We start from the raw sequence: 7,528 nt of genomic DNA, 5'->3' as shown, positions 1-7,528 counted from the left end.
CAAGGGCATGAGTGTATAGATTCGAGGGTCTGAATGTTATTGAGTTGAGACTAATCTTATATTTCTGAAGGTGTGCCAGATGTTCTGGCAACACATCCCTTGCATCCTTTGTCCAGCGTTTGAGAATGTGCTTGCTGGTATCTGATCCATTCCAAGGACATCAAGGACCTACACAACAACATTTCACAAGTGTTTTTATATTGTTAGCTGTGCTCAAGCGACAATAACCTTGTGTTTCTTGCTGCACACAGAACCAATGAGAATCAAGAAGAAAGAAAACAAAAATACTATACTTTCATGGATGTGGTTCACTGGTAAATTATACTACCGAGCGATGTATTGTGAGAAAGCAAGCTAGAAAACCAAATGAAGAATTTCAAAATATAAATTTGTACTCAGGCACACTTGTTAGCAAGATTTGTGGATGCTTGCCACCCATCATGCGGACAAACTCAGTGAACATCCATTCAAATGTTTCCACTGTCTCATCCCTCACTAAAACTCCTCCAAATATGACTCTCTGGAAATGATTGTTGACTCCGACGAACAGACCGAATGGCGTATCATACATGTTTGTACGGTATGTTGTATCAAAAGTTATTGCATCTCCAAGGTAATGGTATTGTGCCCTGCTTGCGCCTGTCGACCATAGCAGATTTCGTATGCGGCTGTCCGCATCCCGTTGTACTCTGTATACAACCCAGAATCTTTGGATCCCAACTCAGCAAAAACTTTCTAACGTCATCGTCTGCCTGATCTCGGCTAATCTCTCCACAAAGCCCCCTCAAAGCTCTCTTGCGGAAAGGCACACTGCTCATGGAGCCAAAGAAACTGCCAATTATGTTGTACACTTTGCCAATGCTAATATTATTTTCACGCAACTGCTTGATAACATCTCGTGTGTAAATGTCGATATGTCTATGCGAGGGGCAGTATATTTTCTGTCCACACTTATCTGTCAGAGAGTGATTGTGGAGTGTCCTGTGCTCGTTGATGTACCACCCGTTGTCCTTTGAGTGTAGCAACCTTATCATTGATGGGCATCTACATCGGCAAGACCATGTGTTACTTCTTTTTGGTACACCCTGCAATTTTTTTTGTCGCAACCAACAATACATGAGTTAACAGAGAATTCTATTTTTCTGTATATAAGAACATTGGCAGAGTATGTTCATGGCTGGAATTGGAAAGAATTACTAACTGAGCAGCCGCAAACTATTTCTTGCATACATTTTGTTCTCTCGACATTTAATCTGCTTTTTTCCATATCTAACTCCGAACCTAATTTTCCAAGAATATAAATTGTAGTAGTCGTATACTTATGCAAGGGAATCAAAGTTGTCTCTGACAGTAGGGATAACAACAGTTTCCCTCTTCTTTTCTGCATAGCATCTTAGTGTTTTTTCAAGTGCGCTTATTTTGCCAACGCAGGGGGGCAGTTCAAGAGGTACTCGGCCAACACGTACTCTGTGTGAACAAAAGATGAGTCACTATTGTGCAAATCAAAATCTTTTTGCACAAACAATTAGCCATGGCACATGAAATTTTGCAACAGCTAGTAAGAGTAATTCATTTTCCGTTCAGAGCCATGCGATTTTCTGTAGTTTTTTTTTGGGGGAATGAAGAGTGTTTTCTTTTTAGTAATACATCAGTTGATACCTCTTTCTCCAGCCAGGGGCTTGAGGATCGTTTTTGCCTTCTGACTGCTTTGAGGTTGACGCCGACAAGCTGAGGCCTTCGCAGTTTCTGTTCAAATCTAGCTGCACCGTCATCACAGCGTCGCCTACATCAGCAATGCTCGACTGGGCGGCTGTGCAGGCGAGAGTTTTGGTGGCTACAATGCCCAGTATAGCCTTGCCGCCACCAAGATCCAGCAAGGGAAACCTTGAAAAGAAGCCGCAACAACATCAAGTTAGCCGTCAAAACGGAAGCGGACAGTAATAGAAGGCGGAAATCATGAAATACTGAAGGTATCCGTCGACGGGATCTGACAAGAACTCGAAGTCGCCGCCTCCGGCATCCGTCGTCGCCATTGCTCTCTTTTCCAGTTGGTGTGGGTGGGGGGTGGACCAAGTGATAAGTGTCCCGGGCGGTGGGGTAGGTGGAGAAGCGACGCAAACAAGGATCCGACGCACCACATAGGCATTTGAGTACCTCGCAAACACCGGGCAAGCGATGTGTACCAGTACTCGTTCAATCGGAACAGGTAGCAACCGGCCGTGACGGGATCATTATATCTGCCGGCGAGCGCACCGTATACTCCTGTTCCACCATACGTACATGTGTGTTGGCCCTCCGACCGCATTGAATGCCCGGTTCCACTCGCCAGTGTTCGATTGGGACACTTAGCGTGAGCAGGCGAGCCCGTGTGTACCATCGCCGCTCTCAAGTAAAATCCAGCTAGCTATTACGGCCTTCCACAGAGATTTGGCGTCCTGAGCCGTCCGATCATGCATGGTGATTAGAGGGAGACGTCAAGGCTCAAGCCACCACCGTGTCTGGAGTAAACTGTCCGTGCCACAACTCTCGCACTAACGCTGACAACGTGCGTAAGGTTGTCAGCGCATCGCCGCAATGGAAATGGTTGTCAAAATGCAGCAGCCCGAGCACATTTTGCAGGCGGCTGGGAGGGTAGGCTGGCTGTGCCCGTGATGCCTACGGCAGTGCCTTCGCGCGGGCTCCAGCTCGCCTGTGCGCCAAACGAGGCTTTTGTAACTTTGTTCATACTGGTGGTGGTAGCATTGGTGGTGCTCTTGCCAGTGCCCATGTGGGGCTTGCTCGCTCTTCTTTCGCTTCTTCCGCCATCGATTACGCGCATGCCGCAGGTGGCGCCGTCCTTGTATCCCTCTGACGGGGAAGTTGTGGCTTTTGGTGGGATCCATGTGAAAGTGCCCTTCTGCTCCGAGGTGAAAATGCACCAGGGTGATGACCTTGGAGGCCTCCTGCGGCTGCTCCTCGTCGGAATCCGCCTTCATCTTCGTGTCGAGTTTGGTGAAAAATACATCGGCCGCCGACCATTCCTGCTGGATGAATTGGTGGTTGGCCTCATACACTAGTAGAAAAACATCTAATAGTCCCGGTTCGTAAGGCCCTTTAGTCCCGGTTCACGAACTAGGACTAATGGGTCGTTACTAATACCTCCACCCATTAGTCCCGGTTCAAACACGAACCGGAACCAATGTGCCTCCACGTGGCCCTGTGCGTCGAGCCCAGTCAGGGGGCCTTTGATCCCGGTTGATGGCTCCAACCGGGACCAAAAGGCATCCACGCGTCAGCATTCCAGTGGCTGGGGGGTTTTTTTTAAAAGGAGGGGGTTGGGGGTTTTGGGGGGTTAATTTAGGTGTTTCATATATTGTGTTAGCTAGCTAATTTAGGTGTTTCATATATGTCCGTGATTGGTCGACGCTACGTACTATATATACATAAGTGATCGAGAGAACCATTTAGTACAGAAGTTCGTCATGCATATCGAGAGAAGTGATCGATCGACCTCTCCTTCTCCGAGAGATTGATCGAACAACAAGTTTTCGTATCATGTATCCGACGCTACTGGCTACATACATGTACAATATGTATAAGATCTCTTAATTACAAACCCCTAGCATTTAAAATCAATTTCCACATGGTATTCTCCGGCTTTACTGATGACGTGGTCAAGAAAGAATCCCGCCAATTCCTCTTGAATTGCTTTCATGCGATCTGGTTCTAGGAGTTCATTCCGCATCTGCCACGTCTAATTTGAAGAAGGGGGTTAATTAATACATATATATGAATGAAACTCAATAGAAATGATGGTGTAATAAAATAAAATTGTGAATATTATTGCTTACGCACTTCATATTGTCTTTTAGAGTAGCCCCGCTTGTTTTTCAAAGTCGCGATGTGGATGAACTCGCACACGTAGTCCACAGAAATCATTCCCTTCCTCCTGCCACAAGCACTTTACGTGAAATAGAGGTCAATCAAACTGATAATGAAGCATTATAAATGGCATTGATGAAAGTATAGCTATAGAATCAACGGGAGATGCGGGCAACTAGCTAGCCAGTAGTACTTACTTTCGGGTATGTATATCGCAGCTCCTTCGGCAGTCCCGGAGCTTCTGCGGTGAACTGTTTCCAAACCCTGCAAGACAAAGAAAATAATTATTATTACTTGAGATATCAAGAAATGAACAAAAAGTTACCGATATGGTGCGATAATGATCGATTGAACTTACTTGCTGAGCATTTCAGTCATGTCCGCATAGGTTTTGGGATCTTTCCGTCTCGAGTCTAAGATGGTTACTAGTCCACGCTCAAGCTTAATCTCCAGAAGAATATAGTGATACCTGCGCACGCATGCATAACTCATCAATTACATTACTATAACCTCGCTCGAGTAATAAGGGAAACCGAATATGCACACGACAGTAACACTCACTTGCCGTTGTAAGGAAAGAGTATGGTATCTTTGTTTTGATTTTTGATCAACGATTGTAGCAAGTTGTCCTCGGCCTCTTTGACGTCCTTTTCAACTAGAAATTCATGTATGATATTTGTGTTAATGAACCCAATATCATAAATTTCTTGTTTTTTGCACTCGACGATCTTCAATCTGCATAATATATTGAGGATAATTAATTATAAATACATGCAATGAAAGAGCCGAGCTATATATAGAGACTTAATGACAGAAATAGTACTTACAGGCAGTAGCAAAAGACCATTAATTTATCGAGGGCCTTTTGATTGAAGAACGCGAAGAACTCATCAAATGGAACACACAACAGATCATTTGAAACGAGGTCGTGCTCCTCTTTAATGTTCAGATACAAACTATTCGTCCCCTCAGACTCTCTGCAGGTTTTCATGTACCAACTATGGAATCTTCGCATCACAGTTGTCAGAGATTTTACATCTTTGACGAGAGGCTTCCCGTACTCGTATCTGTGTTTGTCCACCTCCATGAAATCAGGAAGTGCATTGTCAGGCAGGTAATCTTCAAGATTGCCATAACCGGCCACCGTCCCCGGAGCATTAGACACATTGAGCGGGGGGCACGATTGCTGTGCTTGTTTGCCGAGCTGGGCAATTTTTCCCCTTTGCTCGTTCTTTTAACCTTTTATCACTGACAGTAGTTCCCCACCGCTGGGCTTGGAGATATGTCTGTTCAGTAATGCGCTCATAGTTGGTTCTCGGCGGAGACTTTGGTGGTTTTCTCAGGGCATCGATAGTGTGCTTTGCTTTCACCAGATCTACCTTCTCCTCCGGAGGTGGATGTCTCTTTGCTTTCACCCCTTCAAAGAACTCCTTCACGTGGGTCCGCACAATCGTATCGTTTTCCTCCTCGGTCCTCTCATACGATAACTTCTCTAGAGGCTTGACAGGTGGACCGTATTTGTATTGCCTCCCGCCTCTGGTTGTGCTGCTAGACGCCGGAGCAGACGGAGCAGCTGCGGCGTCCGTCTTCTTTCGTGCTTGCTTACAAGGCGGAGGAGAAGGAGTACGACGCGCCGGAGCAGCCGGGGCGGCGGCGGGTCTCTTCCGCCCTTGCTGGCGAGGCGGAGAAGGAGGAGGCTGCTGGCTGCTCGGGAGCGCCGGCACAGGCGAGAAGGAGGCGGAGTGCCGCCACGCGCCAGAGAAGGAGGCGGAGTGCTGCCACGCGTGCCCTGATCGTCACTCGCCGGAGGAGGAGGCGGTTGAGGAGGCGGAGTGCCCTGACTCGCCGGAGGAGGAGGAGGAGGCGGAGGCGTCCAGTTCGGAAGGTTGATGAGCTTCTTCCGCCATAGGCATGGAGTCTTCAGAGCAGAACCTAGCCTAGTCTCCCCTTCACCAGTAGGGTGGTCAAGCGGGAGGTCCTCAAATCCCTCCGTTATTTCATCCACCATCACCTTAGCATATCCTTCTGGAATCGGCTGGCAGTGATAAGTTGTGCCGGGTCCACTAGGATAAACAGAGCCAACAGCCGCCTTGACCTTCAAATTCATCCATCGCGCCATTATGTGGCAATTTTGAGACTCCGTGATATCATCCACGGGATAGCTGGCAGGAGCCGTCAAGACATGCTCCGGCTGAAGCATCTCGGTGGAAGCCACGCTGCTTCTCCGCTGAGATGGCGCGGTAGCTTCGGGGGAAGCTTCGGCAGGTCGTTTGCTGTGATCTGCTGCTTCTCGTTCCTCTAGCCCCATTACCCTTTCGTGCAGCGCCTGCAGTTGGCCCTGCTCCAGTTTCTTCCTCCTCTCGTGGGTTTTGTAACCCCATGCGTCCGGAAAACTAACCTTCCACGGAATGGAGCCCGGCTGGCCTCGTGTCCGTCCAGGGTTCTCAGGATTCCCAAGGGCTATTGTGAGCTCGTCCTTCTCCCTGTTTGGAATGAACGTCCCTCGCTGCGCTGCATCGATATAGTGTCGAAGGTTCTTGATTGGTATTTCCAGTTGCTCGTCCATCCAATGGCACTTCCCTGTTACAGGGTCCAAGGTTCCACCGGCCCCGAAGAACCAAGTCCGGCAACGGTCTGGCCAGTACATTGTCTCTGGTTCGATCCCTTTTTCAAGCAGATCATGCTCAGCCTTGGACCACTTAGGCCGGGCTTTGAGGTAGCCACCTGATCCCATGCGATGGTGAAGCTTCTTCTTCGCAGCATTTTTCTTGTTTGTCGCCGACATCTTCTTACTCTTTTCCGATGTCTTGTGGGCCACAAATGCGGGCCAGTGATCTTTGATCTTCTCATATTTGCCGATGAATTCTGGTGTCTTTTTTTTCGACAAACTGGTTCAGCTCTTTCCTCCACCTCCTCATTAGGGTTGCCATCTTCTTAAGAGCACAAGACTTGATTAATTGCTCTTTAACTGGCTTCTCCGGATCCTTCTCTGGCGGTAGGGTGAAATTTCCCTTCAGCTGAGTCCAAAGATCTTCTTTCTGCATATCATTGACATAAGACACCTCAGGGTCTTCCTCCTTAGGCTTATACCATTGCTGGATGCTGATCGGGATCTTGTCCCTAACAAGAACCCCGCACTAAGCAGAAAATGCCTTCCTTGTCCAGATGGGTTCAATCGCCGTTGGGCGCGATTTCTATGATCTCAAACTTTTCATCCGAGCTCAACTTTTTCTTCGGGCCTCGTCTCCTTACCGAAGTTGTGCTCGATCCGGAGGGCTAGAAATTATAAGGAAGAAAGACGAGAGTAATTAATATGTGTACATATACCAAAACAATGGAAGCATCAATTAACTAGTCAGCACGGGCTTAACTAATATATATATACCTGGCCGGACTTGGTTCGGTCACCGGAGCAGTCAGCACGGTCTCCTTCTTGTACCTCCATTGTGTCATCGGAGCCATCATGAACATAGTCCTCTTCTTGTACCGGCATTAATGGGCCGAAGCCATCATGAACATTGCCCTCTTCTTCACCCAGTCCTTCCAGCTGACCATCGGTGTCGAGGAGAAATGACGCAACTTCATCACTTCCATTTGCGATTATGTCCCCCAACATCGCTTCTGTTTCTTCGTCTCGGGAGTGCTCCATAGTTTCTGCAAATATTTA

Source organism: Triticum dicoccoides, chromosome 4B (genome assembly GCF_002162155.2).
Source record: "Triticum dicoccoides isolate Atlit2015 ecotype Zavitan chromosome 4B, WEW_v2.0, whole genome shotgun sequence".
Taxonomy (NCBI): Eukaryota; Viridiplantae; Streptophyta; class Magnoliopsida; order Poales; family Poaceae; genus Triticum; species Triticum dicoccoides.
Note: the sequence above shows the minus strand (reverse complement) of the source record.